A 22,757-nucleotide genomic window follows, 5' to 3' on the forward strand; every position below is an offset into this window, starting at 1 on the left:
TGTATTCAATCCCGAGGCAATTTCTGTGTTTCATCAACACTTTGAAGGTCCACAGAATACAGAATGCCTCCAGATATGCATCGGAGACTACCAGTGGTCTTCCAGGGAAGATCAAAGCGTAGACTGTTAGAGACATTACTCCCATGGAAGAAAGTGCGCATGGAGACTGTTGTATACAATCCCGATGCAATTTCTGTGTTTCATCAACACACTGATAGTCTACAGATTACAGAATGCCTCCAGATGTGCATCGGAAATTACTACTGGTCTTCCAGGGAACGATGAAAGCGTAGACTGTTTGAGACATTACTCCCATGGAGGAAAGTTCGCATGGTGACTGTTGTATTCAATCCCGTTGCAATTTCTGTGTTTCATCAACACTCTGATAGTCCACAGATTACAGAATGCCTCCAGATGTGCATCGGAAACCACTACTGGTCTCCCAGGGAACGATCAAAGAATAGACTGTTTGAGACATCACTCCCATGGAGGAAAGTGCGCATGGTGACTTTTGTATTCAATCCCGATGCAATTTCTGTGTTTCATCAACACTCTGATAGTCCACAGATTACAGAATGCCTCCAGATGTGCATCGGAAACTACTACTGGTCTTCCAGGGAACGATCAAAGCGTAGACTGTTTGAGACATCACTCCCATGGGGGAAAGAGCGCATGGTGACTGTTGTATTCAATCTCGATGCAATTTCTGTGTTTCATAAACACTCTGATAGTCCACAGATTACAGAATGCCTCCAGATGTGCATCGGAAACTACTACTGGTCTTCCAGGGAATGCTCAAAGCGTCGACTGTTTGAGACATTACTTCCATGGAGGAAAGTGCCCATGATGAATGTTGTATTGAATCCCGAGGCAGTTTCTGTGTTTCATCAACACTTTGAAGGTCCACAGAATACAGAATGCCTCCAGATATGCATCGGAAACTACCAGTGGTCTTGCAGGGAACGATCAAAGCGTTGACTGTGAGAGACATTACTCCCATGGAGGAAGGTGCGAATGGTGACTGTTGTATTCAATCCCGATGCAATTTCTGTGTTTCATCAACACTCTGATAGTCCACAGCTTACAGAATGCCTCCAGATGTGCATCGGAAACTACTACTGGTCTTCCAGGGAACGATCAAAGCGTAGACTGATTGAGACATTACTCCCATGGAGGAAAGTCCGCATGGTGACTGTTGTATTCAATCCCGATGCAATTTCTGTGTTCCATCAACTCTTTGATTTTCGACAGATTACAGGATGCTTCCAGATGTGCATCGGAAACTACTACTGGTCTTCCAGGGAACGATGAAAGCCTAGACTGTTTGAGACATTACTCACATGGAGGAAAGTGCGCATGGTGACTGTTGTATTCAATCCCGATGCAATTTCTGTGTTTCATCAACACTCTGATAGTCCACAGATTACATAATGCCTCCAGATGTGCATCGGAAACTAGTACTGGTCCTCCAGGGAACGATCAAAGTGTAAACAGTTTGAGACATTATTCCCATGGAGGAAAGTGCACATGGTGACTGTTGTATACAATCCCGATGCAATTTCTGTGTTTCATCAACTCTCTGATCGTCCACAGATTACAGAATGCCTCCAGATGTGCATCGGACACTATGACTGGTCTTCCAGGGAACGATGAAAGCTTAGACTGTTTCAGACACTACTCCCATGGAGGAAAGTGCGCATGGTGACTGTTGTATTCAATCCCGATGAAATTTCTGTGTTTCATTATCACCCTGATAGTCCACAGGTTACAGAATGCATCCAGATGTGCATCGGAAACTACTACTGGTCTTCCAGGGAACGATGAAAGCGTAGACTGTTTGAGACATTACTCCCATGGAGGAAAGTGCGCATGGTGACTGTTGTATTCAATCCCGATGCAATTTCTGTGTTTCATCAACACTCTGATAGTCCACAGATTACTGAATGCCTCCAGATGTGCATCGGAAACTACTACTGGTCTTCCAGGGAACGATCAAGGCGTAGACTGTTTGAGACATTACTCCCATGGAGGAAAGTGCGCATGGTGACTGTTGTATTCAATCCCGATGCAATTTCTGTGTTTCATCAACACTCTGATAGTCCACAGATTACATAATGCCTCCAGATGTGCATCGGAAACTAGTACTGGTCCTCCAGGGAACGATCAAAGTGTAAACAGTTTGAGACATTATTCCCATGGAGGAAAGTGCACATGGTGACTGTTGTATACAATCCCGATGCAATTTCTGTGTTTCATCAACTCTCTGATCGTCCACAGATTACAGAATGCCTCCAGATGTGCATCGGACACTATGACTGGTCTTCCAGGGAACGATGAAAGCTTAGTCTGTTTCAGACACTACTCCCATGGAGGAAAGTGCGCATGGTGACTGTTGTATTCAATCCCGATGAAATTTCTGTGTTTCATTATCACCCTGATAGTCCACAGGTTACAGAATGCATCCAGATGTGCATCGGAAACTACTACTGGTCTTCCAGGGAACGATGAAAGCGTAGACTGTTTGAGACATTACTCCCATGGAGGAAAGTGCGCATGGTGACTGTTGTATTCAATCCCGATGCAATTTCTGTGTTTCATCAACACTCTGATAGTCCACAGATTACTGAATGCCTCCAGATGTGCATCGGAAACTACTACTGGTCTTCCAGGGAACGATCAAGGCGTAGACTGTTTGAGACATTACTCCCATGGAGGAAAGTGCGCATGGTGACTGTTGTATTGAATCCCGAGGCAATTTCTGTGTTTCATCAAGACTTTGCAGGTCCACAGAATACAGAATGCTTCCAGATATGCATCGGAAACTACTAGTGGTCTTCCAGGGAACGATCAAAGCGTAGACTCTTTGAGACATTACTTCCATGGAGGAAAGTGTGCATGGTGACTGTTGTATTCAATCCCGATGCAATTTCTGTGTTTCATCAACACTCTGATAGTCCACAGATTACGGAATGCCTCCAGATGTGCATCGGAAACTACTACTGGTTTTCCAGGGTAAGACAAAAGCGTAGACTGTTTGAGACATTACTCATATGGAGGAAAGTGCGCATGGTGACTGTTGTATACAATCCCGATGCAATTTCTGTGTTTCATCAACACTTTGCAGGTCCACAGAATACAGAATGCTTCCAGATATGCATCGGAAACTACTAGTGGTCTTCCAGGGAACGATCAAAGCGTAGACTCTTTGAGACATTACTTCCATGGAGGAAAGTGTGCATGGTTACTGTTGTATTCAATCCCGATGCAATTTCTGTGTTTCATCAACACTCTGATAGTCCACAGATTACGGAATGCCTCCAGATGTGCATCGGAAACTACTACTGGTTTTCCAGGGTAAGACAAAAGCTTAGACTGTTTGAGACATTACTCATATGGAGGAAAGTGCGCATGGTGACTGTTGTATACAATCCCGATGCAATTTCTGTGTTTCATCAACTCTCTGATCGTATACAGATTACAGAATGCCTCCAGATGTGCATCGGAAACTACTACTGGTCTTCCAGGGAACGATGAAAGCGTAGACTGTTTGAGAATTACTCCCATGGAGGAAAGTACGCATGGTGACTGTTGTATTCAATCTCGATGCAATTTCTGTGTTTCATCAACACTCTGATAGTCCACAGATTACAGAATGCCTCCAGATGTGCATCGGAAACAACTACTGGTCTTCCAGGGAACGATAAAGCGTAGACTGTTTGTGACATCACTCCCGTGGAGGAAAGTGCGCATGGTGACTTTTGAATTCAATCCCGATGCAATTTCTGTGTTTCATCAGCACTCTGATAGTCCACAGATTACAGAATGCCTCCAGATGTGCATCGGAAACTACTACTGGTCTTCCAGGGAACGATCAAAAGCGTAGACTGTTTGAGACATCACTCCCATGGAGGAAAGAGTGCATGGTGACTGTTGTATTCAATCTCGATGCAATTTCTGTGTTTCATAAACACTCTGATAGTCCACAGATTACAGAATGCCTCCAGATGTGCATCGGAAACTACTACTGGTCTTCCAGGGAACGATCAAAGTGTAAACTGTTTGAGACATTATTCCCATGGAGGAAAGTGCGCATGGTGACTGTTGTATACAATCCAAATGCAATTTCTGTGTTTCATCAACTGTCTGATAGTCCACAGATTACAGAATGCCTCCAGATGTGCATCGGAAACTACTACTGGTCTTCCAGGGAACGATCAAAGCGTAGACTGTTTGACACATCAGTCCCATGGAGGAAAGTGTGCATGGTGACTGTTGTATTCAATCCCGAGGCAATTTCTGTGTTTCATCAACACTTTGAAGGTCAACAGAATACAGAATGCCTCCAGATATGCATCGGAAACTACCAGTGGTCTTCCAGGGAAAGATCAAAGCGTAGACTGTGAGAGACATTATTCCCATGGAGGAAAGTGCGCATGGTGACTGTTGTATTCAATCCCGATGCAATTTCTGTGTTTCATCAACTCTTTGATTTTCGACAGATTACAGAATGCTTCCAGATGTGCATCGGAAACTACTACTGGTCTTCCAGGGAACGATGAAAGCGTAGACTGTTTGAGACATTACTCCCATGGAGGAAAGTGCGCATGGTGACTGTTGTATTCAATCCCTATGCAATTTCTGTGTTTCATCAACACTCTGATAGTCCACAGATTACTGAATGCCTCCAGATGTGCATCGGAAACTACTACTGGTCTTCCAGGGAACAATCAAGGCGTAGACTGTTTGAGACATTACTCCCATGGAGGAAAGTGCGCATGGTGACTGTTGTATTGAATCCCGAGGCAATTTCTGTGTTTCATCAAGACTTTGCAGGTCCACAGAATACAGAATGCTTCCAGATATGCATCGGAAACTACTAGTGGTCTTCCAGGGAACGATCAAAGCGTAGACTCTTTGAGACATTACTTCCATGGAGGAAAGTGTGCATGGTGACTGTTGTATTCAATCCCGATGCAATTTCTGTGTTTCATCAACACTCTGATAGTCCACAGATTACGGAATGCCTCCAGATGTGCATCGGAAACTACTACTGGTTTTCCAGGGTAAGACAAAAGCGTAGACTGTTTGAGACATTACTCATATGGAGGAAAGTGCGCATGGTGACTGTTGTATACAATCCCGATGCAATTTCTGTGTTTCATCAACACTTTGCAGGTCCACAGAATACAGAATGCTTCCAGATATGCATCGGAAACTACTAGTGGTCTTCCAGGGAACGATCAAAGCGTAGACTCTTTGAGACATTACTTCCATGGAGGAAAGTGTGCATGGTTACTGTTGTATTCAATCCCGATGCAATTTCTGTGTTTCATCAACACTCTGATAGTCCACAGATTACGGAATGCCTCCAGATGTGCATCGGAAACTACTACTGGTTTTCTAGGGTAAGACAAAAGCTTAGACTGTTTGAGACATTACTCATATGGAGGAAAGTGCGCATGGTGACTGTTGTATACAATCCCGATGCAATTTCTGTGTTTCATCAACTCTCTGATCGTATACAGATTACAGAATGCCTCCAGATGTGCATCGGAAACTACTACTGGTCTTCCAGGGAACGATGAAAGCGTAGACTGTTTGATAATTACTCCCATGGAGGAAAGTACGCATGGTGACTGTTGTATTCAATCTCGATGCAATTTCTGTGTTTCATCAACACTCTGATAGTCCACAGATTACAGAATGCCTCCAGATGTGCATCGGAAACAACTACTGGTCTTCCAGGGAACGATAAAGCGTAGACTGTTTGTGACATCACTCCCGTGGAGGAAAGTGCGCATGGTGACTTTTGAATTCAATCCCGATGCAATTTCTGTGTTTCATCAGCACTCTGATAGTCCACAGATTACAGAATGCCTCCAGTTGTGCATCGGAAACTACTACTGGTCTTCCAGGGAACGATCAAAAGCGTAGACTGTTTGAGACATCACTCCCATGGAGGAAAGAGTGCATGGTGACTGTTGTATTCAATCTCGATGCAATTTCTGTGTTTCATAAACACTCTGATAGTCCACAGATTACAGAATGCCTCCAGATGTGCATCGGAAACTACTACTGGTCTTCCAGGGAACGATCAAAGTGTAAACTGTTTGAGACATTATTCCCATGGAGGAAAGTGCGCATGGTGACTGTTGTATACAATCCAAATGCAATTTCTGTGTTTCATCAACTGTCTGATAGTCCACAGATTACAGAATGCCTCCAGATGTGCATCGGAAACTACTACTGGTCTTCCAGGGAACGATCAAAGCGTAGACTGTTTGACACATCAGTCCCATGGAGGAATGTGCACATGGTGACTGTTGTATTCAATCCCGATGAAATTTCTGTGTTTCATTATCACTCTGATAGTCCACAGGTTACAGAATGCATCCAGATGTGCATCGGAAACTACTACTGGTCTTCCAGGGAAAGGTCATAGCGTAGACTGTTTCAGACATTACTCCTATGGAGGAAAGTGCGCATGGTCACTGTTGTATTCAATCTCAAGGCAATTTCTGTGTTTCATCAACACTTTGAAGGTCCACAGATTACAGAATGCCGCCAGATATGCATCGGAAACTATTACTGGTCTTCCAGGGAACGTTCAAAGCGTAGACTGTTTGAGAATTACTCCCATGGAGGAAAGTGCGCATGGTGACTGTTGTATTCAATTCCGATGCATTTTCTGTGTTTCATGAACACTCTGATAGTCCACAGATTACAGAATGCCTCCAGATGTGCATCGGAAACTACTACTGTTCTTCCAGGGAACGATCAAAGCGTAGACTCTTTGAGACATTACTCCCATGGAGGAAAGTGTGCATGGTGACTGTTGTATTCAATCCCGATGCTATTTTGGTTTCATCAACACTCTGATAGTACACAGAAAACAGAATGCCTCCAGATGTGCATCGGAAACTACTACTGGTCTTCCAGGGAACGATCAATGTGTAGACTCTTTGAGACATTACTCCCATGGAGGAAAGTGCGCATGGTGACTGTTGTATTCAATCCGGAAGCAATTTCTGTGTTCCTAAACACTCTGATAGTCCACAGAGTACAGAATGCCTCCAGATGTGCATCGGAAACTACTACTGGTCTTCCAGGGAACGATCAAACCGTAGACTGTTTGAGACATTACTCCCATGGAGGAAAGTGCGCATGGTGACTGTTGTATTCAATCCCGATGCAATTACTGTGTTACATCAACACTCTGATAGTCCGCAGATAACAGAATGCCTCCAGATGTGCATCGGAAACTACTTCTGGTCTTCCAGGGAACGATCAAAGCGTAGATTGTTTGAGACATTACTCCCATGGAGGAAAGTGCGCATGGTGACTGTTGTATTTAATCCCGATGCAATTTCAGTGTTTCATCAACACTCTGATAGTCCACAGATTACAGAATGCCTTCAGATGTGCATCGGAAACTACTACTGGTCTTCCAGTTAACGATCAAGGCGTAAACCCTTTGAGACATTACTTCCATGGAGGGAAGTTCGCATGGTGACTTTTGTACTCAATCCCGATGCAATTTCTGTGTTTCATCAACACTCTGATAGTCCACAGATTACAGAATGCCTCCAGATGTGCATCGGAAACTACTACTGGTCTTCCTGGGAACGATTAAAGCGTAGACTGTTTGAGACATTACTTCCACGGAGGAAAGTGCCCATGATGACTGTTGTATTCAATCCCGAGGCAATTTCTGTGTTTCATCAACACTTTGAAGGTCCACAGAATACAGAATGCCTCCAGATATGCATCGGAGACTACCAGTGGTCTTCCAGGGAAGATCAAAGCGTTGACTGTTAGAGACATTACTCCCATGGAGGAAAGTGCGCATGGAGACTGTTGTATACAATCCCGATGCAATTTCTGTGTTTCATCAACTCTCTGATAGTCTACAGATTACAGAATGCCTCCAGATGTGCATCGGAAATTACTACTGGTCTTCCAGGGAACGATGAAAGCGTAGACTGTTTGAGACATTACTCCCATGGAGGAAAGTGCGCATGGTGACTGTTGTATTCAATCCCGTTGCAATTTCTGTGTTTCATCAACACTCTGATAGTCCACAGATTACAGAATGCCTCCAGATGTGCATCGGAAACTACTACTGGTCTCCCAGGGAACGATCAAAGAATAGACTGTTTGAGACATCACTCCCATGGAGGAAAGTGCGCGTGGTGACTTTTGTATTCAATCCCGATGCAAATTCTGTGTTTCATCAACACTCTGATAGTCCACAGATTACAGAATGCCTCCAGATGTGCATCGGAAACTACTACTGGTCTTCCAGGGAACGATCAAAGCGTAGACTGTTTGAGACATCACTCCCATGGAGGAAAGAGCGCATGGTGACTGTTGTATTCAATCTCGATGCAGTTTCTGTGTTTCATCAACACTTTGAAGGTCCACAGAATACAGAATGCCTCCAGATATGCATCGGAAACTACCAGTGGTCTTGCAGGGAACGATCAAAGCGTTGACTGTGAGAGACATTACTCCCATGGAGGAAGGTGCGAATGGTGACTGTTGTATTCAATCCCGATGCAATTTCTGTGTTTCATCAACACTCTGATAGTCCACAGATTACAGAATGCCTCCAGATGTGCATCGGAAACTACTACTGGTCTTCCAGGGAACGATCAAAGCGTAGACTGATTGAGACATTACTCCCATGGAGGAAAGTCCGCATGGTGACTGTTGTATTCAATCCCGATGCAATTTCTGTGTTCCATCAACTCTTTGATTTTCGACAGATTACAGGATGCTTCCAGATGTGCATCGGAAACTACTACTGGTCTTCCAGGGAACGATGAAAGCCTAGACTGTTTGAGACATTTCTCACATGGAGGAAAGTGCGCATGGTGACTGTTGTATTCAATCCCGATGCAATTTCTGTGTTTCATCAACACTCTGATAGTCCACAGATTACAGAATGCCTCCAGATGTGCATCGGAAACTACTACTGGTCTTCCAGGGAACGATCAAAGCGTAGACTGTTTGAGACATTACTCCCATGGAGGAAAGTGCGCATGGTGACTGTTGTATTGAATCCCGAGGCAATGTCTGTGTTTCATCAACACTTTGCAGGTCCACAGAATACAGAATGCTTCCAGATATGCATCGGAAACTACTAGTGGTCCTCCAGGGAACGATCAAAGCGTAGACTCTTTGAGACATTACTTCAATGGAAGAAAGTGCGCATGGTGACTGTTGTATTCAATCCCGATGCAATATCTGTGTTTCATCAACACTCTGATAGTCCACAGATTACGGAATGCCTCCAGATGTGCATCGGAAAGTACTACTGGTTCTCCAGGGTAAGACAAAAGCGTAGACTGTTTGAGACATTACTCCCATGGAGGAAAGTGCGCATGGTGACTTTTGTATTCAATCCCGATGCAATTTCTGTGTTTCATCAACACTCTGATAGTCCACAGATTACAGAATGCCTCCAGATGTGCATCGGAAACTACTACTGGTCTTCCAGGGAACGATGAAAGCGTAGACTGTTTCAGACATTACTCCCATGGAGGAAAGTACGCATGGTGACTGTTGTATTCAATCCCGATGCAATTTCTGTGTTTCATCAACACTCTGATAGTCCACAGATTACAGAATGCCTCCAGATGTGCATCGGAAACTACTACTGGTCTTCCAGGGAACGATCTAAGCGTAGACCGTTTGAGACATCACTCCCATGGAGGAAAGTGCGCATGGTGACTTTTGTATTCAATCCCGATGCAATTTCTGTGTTTCATCAACACTCTGATAGTCCACAGATTACAGAATGCCTCCAGATGTGCATCGGAAACTACTACTGGTCTTCCAGGGAACGATCAAAACGTAGACTGTTTGAGACATCACTCCCATGGAGGAAAGAGCGCATGGTGACTGTTGTATTCAATCTCGATGCAATTTCTGTGTTTCATAAACACTCTGATAGTATACAGATTACAGAATGCCTCCAGATGTGCATCGGAAACTATTACTGGTCTTCCAGGGAACGATGTGAGCGTAGACTGTTTGAGACATTACTTCCATGGAGGAAAGTGCGCATGGTGACTGTTGTATTCAATCCCGACGAAATTTCTGTGTTTCATCATCACTCTGATAGTCCACAGGTTACAGAATGCATCCAGATTTGCATCGGAAACTACTACTGGTCTTCCAGGGAACGATCATAGCGTAGACTGTTTCAGACACTACTCCTATGGAAGAAAGTGCGCATGGTGACTGTAGTATTCAATCTCAAGGCAATTTCTGTGTTTCATCAACACTTTGAAGGTCCACAGATTAAAGAATGCCTCCAGATATGCATCGAAAACTACTACTGGTCTTCCAGGGAACGATCAAAGCGAAGACTGTTTGAGAATTACTCCCATGGAGGAAAGTGCGCATGGTGACTGTTGTATTCAATTCCGATGTAATTTCTGTGTTTCATGAACACTCTGATCGTCCACAGATTACGGAATAATTCCAGATGTGCATCGGAAACTACTACTGGTTTTCCAGGGTAAGACAAAAGCGTAGACTGTTTGAGACATTACTCCCATGGAGGAAAGTGCGCATGGTGACTGTTGTATACAATCCCGATGCAATTTCTGTGTTTCATCAACTCTCTGATCGTCTACAGATTACAGAATGCCTCCAGATGAGCATCGGAAACTACTACTGGTCTTCCAGGGAACGATCAAAGCGTAGACTGTTAGAGACATTACTCCCATGGAGGAAGGTGCGAATGGTGGCTATTGTATTCAATCCCGATGCTATTTCTGTGTTTCATCAACACTCTGATAGTCCACAGATTACAGAATGCTTCCAGATGTGCATTGGAAACTACTACTGGTCTTCCAGGGAACGATCAAAGCGTAAACTCTTTGAGACATTACTCCCATGGAGGAAAGTGACCATGGTGACTGTTGTATTCAATCCCGATGCAATTTCTGTGTTTCATCAACAGTCTGATACTCCACAGATTACAGAATGCCTCCAGATGTGCATCGGAAACTACTACTGGTCTTCCAGGGAACGATCAAAGCGTTGACTGTTTGAGACATCACTCCCATGGCGGAAAGAGCGCATGGTGACTGTTGTATTCAATCGCGATGCAATTTCTGTGTTTCATCAACCCTTTGATTTTCGACAGATTACAGAATGCTTCCAGATGTGCATCGGAAACTACTATAGGTCTTCCAGGGAACGATGAAAGCGTAGACTGCTTGAGACATTACTCCCATGGAGGAAAGTGCGCATGGTGACTTTTGTATTCAATCCCGATGCAATTCCTGTGTTTCATCAACACTCTGATAGTCCACAGATTACAGAATGCCTCCAGATGTGCATCGGAAACTACTACTGGTCTTCCAGGGAACGGTCAAGTGTAGACTGTTTGAGACATTACTCCCATGGAGGAAAGTGCGCATGGTGACTGTTGTATTGAATCCCGAGGCAATTTCTGTGTTTCATCAACACTTTGCAGGTCCACAGAATACAGAATGCTTCCAGATATGCATCGGAAACTACTAGTGCTCTTCCAGGGAACGATCAAAGCGTAGACTCTTTGAGACATTACTTCCATGGAGGAAAGTGCGCTTGGTGACTGTTGTATTCAATCCCGATGCAATTTCTGTGTTTCATTAACACTCTGATAGTCCACAGATTACAGAATGCCTCCAGATGTGCATCGGAAACTTCTACTGGTCTTCCAGGGAACCATCAAAGCGTAGACTGTTTGAGACATCACTCTCATGGAGGAAAGAGCGCATGGTGACTGTTGTATTCAATCTCGATGCAATTTCTGTGTTTCATAAACACTCTGATAGTATACAGATTACAGAATGCCTCCAGATGTGCATCGGAAACTATTACTGGTCTTCCAGGGAACGATGAAAGCGTAAACTGTTTGAGACATTACTCCCATGGAGGAAAGTGCGCATGGTGACTGTTGTATTCAATCCCGATGAAATTTCTGTGTTTCATCATCACTCTGATAGTCCACAGGTTACAGAATCCATCCAGATGTGCATCGGAAACTACTACTGGTCTTCCAGGGAACGATCATAGCGTAGACTGTTTCAGACATTACTCCAATGGAAGAAAGTGCGCATGGTGACTGTTGTATTCAATCTCAAGGCAATTTCTGTGTTTCATCAACACTTTGCAGGTCCACAGAATACAGAATGCTTCCAGATATGCATCGGAAACTACTAGTGGTCTTCCAGGGAACGATCAAAGCGTAGACTCTTTGAGACATTACTTCCATGGAGGAAAGTGTGCATGGTGACTGTTGTATTCAATCCCGATGCAATTTCTGTGTTTCATCAACACCCTGATAGTCCACAGATTACGGAATGCATCCAGATGTGAATCGGAAACTACTACTGGTTTTCCAGGGTAAGACAAAAGCGTAGACTGTTTGAGACATTACTCATATGGAGGAAAGTGCGCATGGTGACTGTTGCATACAATCCCGATGCAATTTCTGTGTTTCATCAACACTTTGCAGGTCCACAGAATACAGAATGCTTCCAGATATGCATCGGAAACTACTAGTGGTCTTCCAGGGAACGATCAAAGCGTAGACTCTTTGAGACATTACTTCCATGGAGGAAAGTGTGCATGGTGACTGTTGTATTCAATCCCGATGCAATTTCTGTGTTTCATCAACACTCTGATAGTCCACAGATTACGGAATGCCTCCAGACGTGCATCGGAAACTACTACTGGTTTTCCAGGGTAAGACAAAAGCGTAGACTGTTTGATACATTACTCATATGGAGGAAAGTGCGCATGGTGACTGTTGTATACAATCCCGATGCAATTTCTGTGTTTCATCAACTCTCTGATCGTCTACAGATTACAGAATGCCTCCAGATGTGCATCGGAAACTACTACTGGTCTTCCAGGGAACGATGAAAGCGTAGACTGTTTGAGACATTACTCCCATGGAGGAAAGTGCGCATGGTGACTGTTGTATTCAATCCCGATGCAATTTCTGTGTTTCATCAACACTCTGATAGTCCACAGATTATGGAATGCCTCCAGATGTGCATCGGAAACAACTACTGGTCTTCCAGGGAACGATAAAGCGTAGACTTTTTGTGACATCACTCCCATGGAGGAAAGTGCGCATGGTGACTTTTGAATTCAATCCCGATGCAATTTCTGTGTTTCATCAGCACTCTGATAGTCCACAATTACAGAATGCCTCCAGTTGTGCATCGGAAACTACTACTGGTCTTCCAGGGAACGATCAAAGCGTAGACTGTTTGAGACATCACTCCCATGGAGGAAAGAGTGCATGGTGACTGTTGTATTCAATCTCGATGCAATTTCTGTGTTTCATAAACACTCTGATAGTCCACAGATTACAGAATGCCTCCAGATGTGCATCGAAAACTACTACTGGTCTTCCAGGGAACGATCAAAGTGTAAACTGTTTGAGACATTATTCAAATGGAGGAAAGTGCGCATGGTGACTGTTGTATACAATCCCGATGCAATTTCTGTGTTTCATCAACTCTCTGATAGTCCACAGATTACAGAATGCCTCCAGATGTGCATCGGAAACTACTACTGGTCTTCCAGGCAACGATCAAAGCGTAGACTGTTTGACACATCAGTCCCATGGAGGAATGTGCACATGGTGACTGTTGTATTCAATCCCGATGAAATTTCTGTGTTTCATTATCACCCTGATAGTCCACAGATTACAGAATGCCTCCAGATATGCATCGGAAACTACTACTGGTCTTCCAGGGAACGTTCAAAGCGTAGACTGTTTGAGAATTACTCCCATGGAGGAAAGTGCGCATGGTTACTTTTGTATTCAATTCCGATGCAATTTCTGTGTTTCATGAACACTCTGATAGTCCACAGATTACAGAATGCCTCCAGATGTGCATCGGAAACTACTACTGGTCTTCCAGGGAACGATCAAAGCGTAGACTCTTTGAGACATTACTCCCATGGAGGAAAGTGTGCATGGTGACTGTTGTATTCAATCCCGATGCTATTTTGGTTTCATCAACACTCTGATAGTACACAGAATACAGAATGCCTCCAGATGTGCATCGGAAACTACTACTGGTCTTCCAGGGAACGATCAATGTGTAGACTCTTTGAGACATTACTCCCATGGAGGAAAGTGCGCATGGTGACTGTTGTATTCAATCCGGAAGCAATTTCTGTGTTCCTAAACACTCTGATAGTCCACAGAGTACAGAATGCCTCCAGATGTGCATCGGAAACTACTACTGGTCTTCCAGGGAACGATCAAACCGTAGACTGTTTGAGACATTACTCCCATGGAGGAAAGTGCGCATGGTGACTGTTGTATTCAATCCCGATGCAATTACTGTGTTACATCAACACTCTGATAGTCCGCAGATAACAGAATGCCTCCAGATGTGCATCGGAAACTACTTCTGGTCTTCCAGGGAACGATCAAAGCGTAGAGTGTTTGAGACATTACTCCCATGGAGGAAAGTGCGCATGGTGACTGTTGTATTCAATCCCGATGCAATTTCAGTGTTTCATCAACACTCTGATAGTCCACAGATTACTGAATGATGTCTCAAACAGTCAACGCTTTGATCGTTCCCTGGAAGACCAGTAGTAGTTTCCGATGCACATCTGGAGGCATTCTGTAATCTGTGGAGTATCAGACTGTTGATGAAACACAGAAATTGCATCGGGATTGAATACAACAGTCACCATGGTCACTTTCCTCCATGGGAGTAATGTCTCAAAGAGTTTACGCTTTGATCGTTCCCTGGAAGACCAGTAGTAGTTTCCGATATACATCTGGAAGCATTCTGTAATCTGTGGACTATCAGAGTGTTGATGAAACACAGAAATTGCATCGGGATTGAATACAATAGTCACCATTCGCACCTTCCTCCATGGGAGTAATGTCTCTAACAGTCTACGCTTTGATCGTTCCCTGGAAGACCAGTAATAGTTTCCGATGCACATCTGGAGGCATTCTGTAATCTGTATACTATCAGAGTGTTTATGAAACACAGAAATTGCATCGAGATTGAATACAACAGTCACCATGCGCTCTTTCCTCCATGGGAGTAATGTCTCAAACAGTCTACGCTTTGATCGTTCCCTGGAAGACCAGTAATAGTTTCCGATGCACATCTGGAAGCATTCTGTAATCTGTCGAAAATCAAAGAGTTGATGAAACACAGAAATTGCATCGCGATTGAATACAACAGTCACCATGCGCTCTTTCCTCCATGGGAGTGATGTCTCAAACAGTCAACGCTTTGATCGTTCCCTGGAAGACCAGTAATAGTTTCCGATGCACATCTGGAGGCATTCTGTAATCTGTGGACTATCAGAGTGTTAATGAAACACACAAAAAGCATCGGGATTGAATACAAAAGTCACCATGCGCACTTTCCTCCATGGGAGTGATGTCTCAAACAGTCTACGCTATGATCGTTCCCTGGAAGACCAGTAGTAGTTTCCGATGCACATCTGGATGCATTCTGTAACCTGTGGACTATCAGAGTGATGATGAAACACAGAAATTTCATCGGGATTGAATACAACAGTCACCATGCGCACTTTCCTCCATGGGAGTAATGTCTCAAACAGTCTACGCTTTGATCGTTCCCTGGAAGACCAGTAATAGTTTCCGATGCACATCTGGAGGCATTCTGTAATCTGTATACTATCAGAGTGTTTATGAAACACAGAAATTGCATCGAGATTGAATACAACAGTCACCATGCGCTCTTTCCTCCATGGGAGTGATGTCTCAAACAGTCTACGCTTTGATGGTTCCCTGGAAGACCAGTAGTAGTTTCCGATGCACATCTGGAGGCATTCTGTAATCTGTGGACTATCAGAGTGTTAATGAAACACACAAAAAGCATCGGGATTGAATACAAAAGTCACCATGCGCACTTTCCTCCATGGGAGTGATGTCTCAAACAGTCTACGCTTTGATCGTTCCCTGGAAGACCACTAGTAGTTTCCGATGCACATCTGGAGGCATTCTGTAATCTGTGGACTATCAGAGTGTTGATGAAACACAGAAATTGCATCGGGATTGAATACAACAGTCACCATGCGCACTTTCCTCCATGGAAGTAATGTCTCAAACAGTCTACGCTTTGATCGTTCCCTGGAAGAGCACTAGTAGTTTCCGATGCATATCTGGAAGCATTCTGTATTCTGTGGACCTGCAAAGTGTTGATGAAACACAGAAATTGCCTCGGGATTGAATACAACAGTCACCATGGTCACTTTCCTCCATGGGAGTAATGTCTCAAAGAGTTTACGCTTTGATCGTTCCCTGGAAGACCAGTAGTAGTTTCCGATGCACATCTGGAAGCATTCTGTATTCTGTGGACCTGCAAAGTGTTGATGAAACACAGAAATTGCATCGGGATTGAATACAACAGTCACCATGCGCACTTTCCTCCATGGGAGTAATGTCTCAAGCAGTCTACGCTTTCATCGTTCCCTGGAAGACCTGTAGTAGTTTCCGATGCACATCTGGAAGCATTCTGTAATCTGTCGAAAATCAAAGAGTTGATGAAACACAGAAATTGCATCGCGATTGAATACAACAGTCACCATGCGCTCTTTCCTCCATGGGAGTGATGTCTCAAACAGTCAACGCTTAGATCGTTCCCTGGAAGACCAGTAGTAGTTTCCGATGCACATCTGGAGGCATTCTGTAATCTGTGGAGTATCAGACTGTTGATGAAACACAGAAATTGCATCGGGATTGAATACAACAGTCACCATGGTCACTTTCCTCCATGGGAGTAATGTCTCAAAGAGTTTACGCTTTGATCGTTCCCTGGAAGACCAGTAGTAGTTTCCGATGCACATCTGGAAGCATTCTGTAATCTGTGGACTATCAGAGTGTTGATGAAACACAGAAATTGCATCGGGATTGAATACAATAGTCACCATTCGCACCTTCCTCCATGGGAGTAATGTCTCTAACAGTCTACGCTTTGATCGTTCCCTGGAAGACCAGTAGTAGTTTCCGATGCACATCTGGAGGCATTCTGTAATCTGTAGACGATCAGAGAGTTGATGAAACACAGAAATTGCATCGGGATTGTATACAACAGTCACCATGCGCACTTTCCTCCATGGGAGTAATGTCTCAAACAGTCTACGCTTTTGTCTTACCCTGGAAAACCAGTAGTAGTTTCCGATGCACATCTGGAGGCATTACGTAATCTGTGGACGATCAGAGTGTTCATGAAACACAGAAATTACATCGGAATTGAATACAACAGTCACCATGCGCACTTTCCTCCATGGGAGTAATTCTCAAACAGTCTACGCTTTGATCGTTCTCTGGAAGACCAGTAGTAGTTTTCGATGCATATCTGGAGGCATTCTTTAATCTGTGGACCTTCAAAGTGTTGATGAAACACAGAAATTGCCTTGAGATTGAATACAACAGTCACCATGCGCACTTTCTTCCATAGGAGTAATGTCTGAAACAGTCTACGCTATGATCGTGTCCTTTAAGACCAGTAGTAGTTTCCGATGCACATCTGGATGCATTCTGTAACCTGTGGACTATCAGAGTGATGATGAAACACAGAAATTTCATCGGGATTGAATACAACAGTCACCATGCGCACTTTCCTCCATGGGAGTAATGTCTCAAACAGTCTACGCTTTCATCGTTCCCTGGAAGACCAGTAATAGTTTCCGATGCACATCTGGAGGCATTCTGTAATCTGTATACTATCAGAGTGTTTATGAAACACAGAAATTGCATCGAGATTGAATACAACAGTCACCATGCGCTCTTTCCTCCATGGGAGTGATGTCTCAAACAGTCTACGTTTTGATCGTTCCCTGGAAGACCAGTAGTAGTTTCCGATGCACATCTGGAGGCATTCTGTAATCTGTGGACTATCAGAGTGTTGATGAAACACAGAAATTGCATCGGGATTGAATACAAAAGTCACCATGCGCACTTTCCTCTATGGGAGTGATGTCTCAAACAGTCTACGCTTAGATCGTTCCCTGGAAGACCAGTAGTAGTTTCCGATGCACATCTGGAGGCATTCTGTAATCTGTGGACTATCAGAGTGTTGATGAAACACAGAAATAGCATCGGGATTGAATACAACAGTCACCATGCGCACTTTCCTCCATGGGAGTAATGTCTGAAACAGTCTACGCTTTCATCGTTCCCTGGAAGACCAGTAGTAGTTACCGATGCACATCTGGAGGCATTCTGTAATCTGTAGACGATCAGAGAGTTGATGAAACACAGAAATTGCATCGGGATTGTATACAACAGTAACCATGCGCACTTTCCTCCATGGGAGTAATGTCTCAAACAGTCTACGCTTTTGTCTTACCCTGGAGAACCAGTAGTACTTTCCGATGCACATCTGGAGGCATTCCGTAATCTGTGGACTATCAGAGTGTTGATGAAACACAGATATTGCATCGGGATTGAATACAACAGTCACCATGCGCACTTTCTTCCATTGAAGTAATGTCTCAAAAAGTCTACGCTTTGATCGTTCCCTGGAGGACCACTAGTAGTTTCCGATGCATATCTGGAAGCATTCTGTATTCTGTGGACCTGCAAAGTGTTGATGAAACACAGACATTGCTTCGGGATTCAATACAACAGTCACCATGCGCACTTTCCTCCATGGGAGTAATGTCTCAAACAGTCTAGGCTTTGATCGTTCCCTGGAAGACCAGTAGTAGTTTCCGATGCACATCTGGAGGCATTCTGTAATCTGTGGACTATCAGAGTGTTGATGAAACACAGAAATTGCATCGGGATTGAATACAACAGTCACCATGCGCACTTTCCTCCATGTGAGTAATGTCTCAAACAGTCTAGGCTTTCATCGTTCCCTGGAAGACCAGTAGTAGTTTCCGATGCACATCTGGAAGCATTCTGTAATCCGTGGACTATCAGAGTGTTGATGAAACACAGAAATTGCATCGGGATTGAATACAACAGTCACCATGCGGACTTTCCTCCATGGGAGTAATGTCTCAATCAGTCTACGCTTTGATCGTTCCCTGGAAGACCAGTAGTAGTTTCCGATGCAAATCTGGAGGCATTCTGTAATCTGTCGACTATCAGAGTGTTTATGAAACACAGAAATTGCATCGAGATTGAATACAACAGTCATTATGCGCTCTTTCCTCCATGGGAGTTATGTCTCAAACAGTCTACGCTTTGATCGTTCCCTGGAAGACCAGTAGTAGTTTCCGATGCACATCTGGAGGCATTCTGTAATCTGTGGACTATCAGAGTGTTGATGAAACACAGAAATTGCATCGGGATTGAATACAAAAGTCACCATGCGCACTTTCCTCCATGGGAGTGATGTCTCAAACAGTCTATTCTTTGATCGTTCCCTGGGAGACCAGTAGTAGTTTCCGATGCACATCTGGAGACATTCTGTAATCTGTGGACTATCAGAGTGTTGATGAAACACAGAAATTGCATCGGGATTGAATACAACAGTCACCATGCGCACTTTCCTCCATGGGAGTAATGTCTCAAACAGTCTACGCTTTCATCGTTCCCTGGAAGACCAGTAGTAATTTCCGATGCACATCTGGAGGCATTCTGTAATCTGTAGACTATCAGAGAGTTGATGAAACACAGAAATTGCATCGGGATTGTATACAACAGTCTCCATGCGCACTTTCCTCCATGGGAGTAATGTCTCTAACAGTCTACGCTTTGATCTTCCCTGGAAGACCACTGGTAGTCTCCGATGCATATCTGGAGGCATTCTGTATTCTGTGGACCTTCAAAGTGTTGATGAAACACAGAAATTGCCTCGGGATTTAATACAACAGTCATCATGGGCACTTTCCTCCGTGGAAGTAATGTCTCAAACAGTCTACGCTTTGATCGTTCCCAGGAAGGCCAGTAGTAGTTTCCGATGCACATCTGGAGGCATTCTGTAATCTGTGGACTATCAGAGTGTTGATGAAACACAGAAATTGCATCGGGATTGAGTACAACAGTCACCATGCGAACTTCCCTCCATTGAAGTAATGTCTCAAAGAGTTTACGCCTTGATCGTTCCCTGGAAGACCAGTAGTAGTTTCCGATGCACATCTGAAGTCACTCCCATGGAGGAAAGAGCGCATGGTGACTGTTGTATTCAATCTCGATGCAATTTCTGTGTTTCATAAACACTCTGATAGTCTACAGATTACAGAATGCCTCCAGATGTGCATCGGAAACTACTACTGGTCTTCCAGGGAACGATCAAAGCGTAGGCTGTTTGAGATATTACTCGCATGGAGGAAAGTGCGTATGGTGACTGTTGTATTCAATCCGGAAGAAATTTCTGTGTTCCCAAACACTCTGATAGTCCACAGAGAACAGAATGCCTCCAGATGTGCATTGGAAACTACTACTGGTCTTCCAGGAAACGAACAAACCGTAGACTGTTTGAGACATTACTCCCATGGAGGAAATTGCGCATGGTGACTGTTGTATTCAATCCCGATGCAATTACTGTGTTACATCAACACTCTGATAGCCCGCAGATAACAGAATGCCTCTAGATGTGCATCGGAAACTACTTCTGGTCTTCCAGGGAACGATCAAAGCGTAGACTATTTGAGACATTACTCCCATGGAGGAAACTGCGCATGGTGACTGTTGTATTTAATCCCGATGCAATTTCTGTGTTTCATCAACACTCTGATAGTCCACAGATTACAGAATGCCTCCAGATGTGCATCGGAAACTACTACTGGTCTTCCTGGGAACGATCAAAGCGTAGACTGTCTGAGATATTACTTCCATGGAGGAAAGTGCCCTTGATGACTGTTGTATTCAATCCCGAGCAATTTCTGTATTTCATCAACACTTTGAAGGTCCACAGAATACAGAATGCCTCCAGATATGCATCGGAAACTTCCTTGTGGTCTTTCAGGGAACGATCAAAGCGTAGACTCTTTGAGACATTACTCCCATGGAGGAAAGAGCGCATGGTGATTGTTGTATTCAATCCCGATGCAAATTCTGTGTTTCATCAACACTCCGATAGTCCACAGATTACAGAATTTCTCCAGATGTGCATCGATAACTACTACTGGTCTTCCAGGGAACGATCAAAGCGTAGACTGTTCGAGACATTACTCCCATGGAGGAAAGTGCGCATGGTGACTGTGGTATTGAGTCCCGAGGCAATTTCTTTGTTTCATCAACACTTGCAGGTCCACAGAATACAGAATGCCTCCAGATATGCATCGGAAACTACTAGTGGTCTTCCAGGGAACGATCAAAGCGTAGACTCTTTGAGTCATTACTTCCATGGAGGAAAGTGCGCATGGTGACTGTTGTATTCAATCCCGATGCAATTTCTGTGTTTCATCAACACTCAGATAGTCCACATATTACGGAATGCCTCCAGATGTGCATCGGAAACTACTACTGGTTTTCCAGGGTAAGACAAAAGCGTAGACTGTTTGAGACATTACTCCCATGGAGGAAAGTGCTCATGGTGACTGTTGTATACAATCCCGATGCAATTTCCGTGTTTCATCAACACTCTGATAGTCCACAGATTACAGAATGCCTCCAGATGTGCATCGGAAACTACTACTGGTCTTCCTGGGAACGATCAAAGCGTAGACTGTTTGAGACATTACTTCCATGGAGGATAGTGCCCATGATGACTGTTGTATTCAATCCCGAGGCAATTTCTGTGTTTCATCAACACTTTGAAGGTCCACAGAATACAGAATGCCTCCAGATATGCATCGGAAACTACCAGTGGTCTTCCAGGGAACGATCAAAGCGTAGACTGTTAGAGACATTACTCCCATGGAGGAAGGTGCGAATGGTGACTGTTGTATTCAATCCCGTAGCAATTTCTGTGTTTCATCAACACTTTGATAGTCCACAGATTACAGAATGACCCCAGATGTGCATCGGAAACTACTACTGGTCTTCCAGGGAACGATCAAAGCGTAAACTCTTTGAGACATTACTCCCATGGAGGAAAGTGCGCATGGTGACTGTTGTATTCAATCCCGATGCAATTTCTGTGTTTCATCAACACTCTGATAGTCCACAGATTACGGAATGCCTCCAGATGTGCATCGGAAACTACTACTGGTCTTACAGGGAACGAAGAAAGCGTAGACTGTTTGAGACATTACTCCCATGGAGGAATGTGCGCATGGTGACTGTTGTATTCAATCCGGGAGCAATTTCTGTGTTCCCAAACACTCTGATAGTCCACAGAGTACAGAAGGCCTCCAGATGTGCATTGGAAACTACTACTGGTCTTCCAGGGAACGATCAAACCGTAGACTGTTTGAGACATTACTCCCATTGAGGAAAGTGCGCATGGTGACTGTTGTATTCAATCCCGATGTAATTACTGTGTTACATCAACACTCTGATGGTCCGCAGATAACAGAATGCCTCTAGATGTGAATCGGAAACTACTTCTGGTCATCCAGGGAACGATCAAAGCGTAGACTGTTTGAGACATTACTCCCATGGAGGAAACTGCGCATGGTGACAGTTGTATTCAATCCCGATGTAATTTCTGTGTTTCATCAACACTCTGATAGTCCACAGATTACAGAATGCCTCCAGATGTGCATCGGAAACTACTACTGGTCTTCCAGGGAACGATCAAAGCGTAAACTCTTTGAGACATCACTTCCATCGAGGGACGTTCGCATGGTGACTGTTGTACTCAATCCCGATGCAATTTCTGTGTTTTATC

Source organism: Schistocerca gregaria, chromosome 3 (assembly GCF_023897955.1).
Source record: "Schistocerca gregaria isolate iqSchGreg1 chromosome 3, iqSchGreg1.2, whole genome shotgun sequence".
In the NCBI taxonomy this organism is placed as follows: domain Eukaryota; kingdom Metazoa; phylum Arthropoda; class Insecta; order Orthoptera; family Acrididae; genus Schistocerca; species Schistocerca gregaria.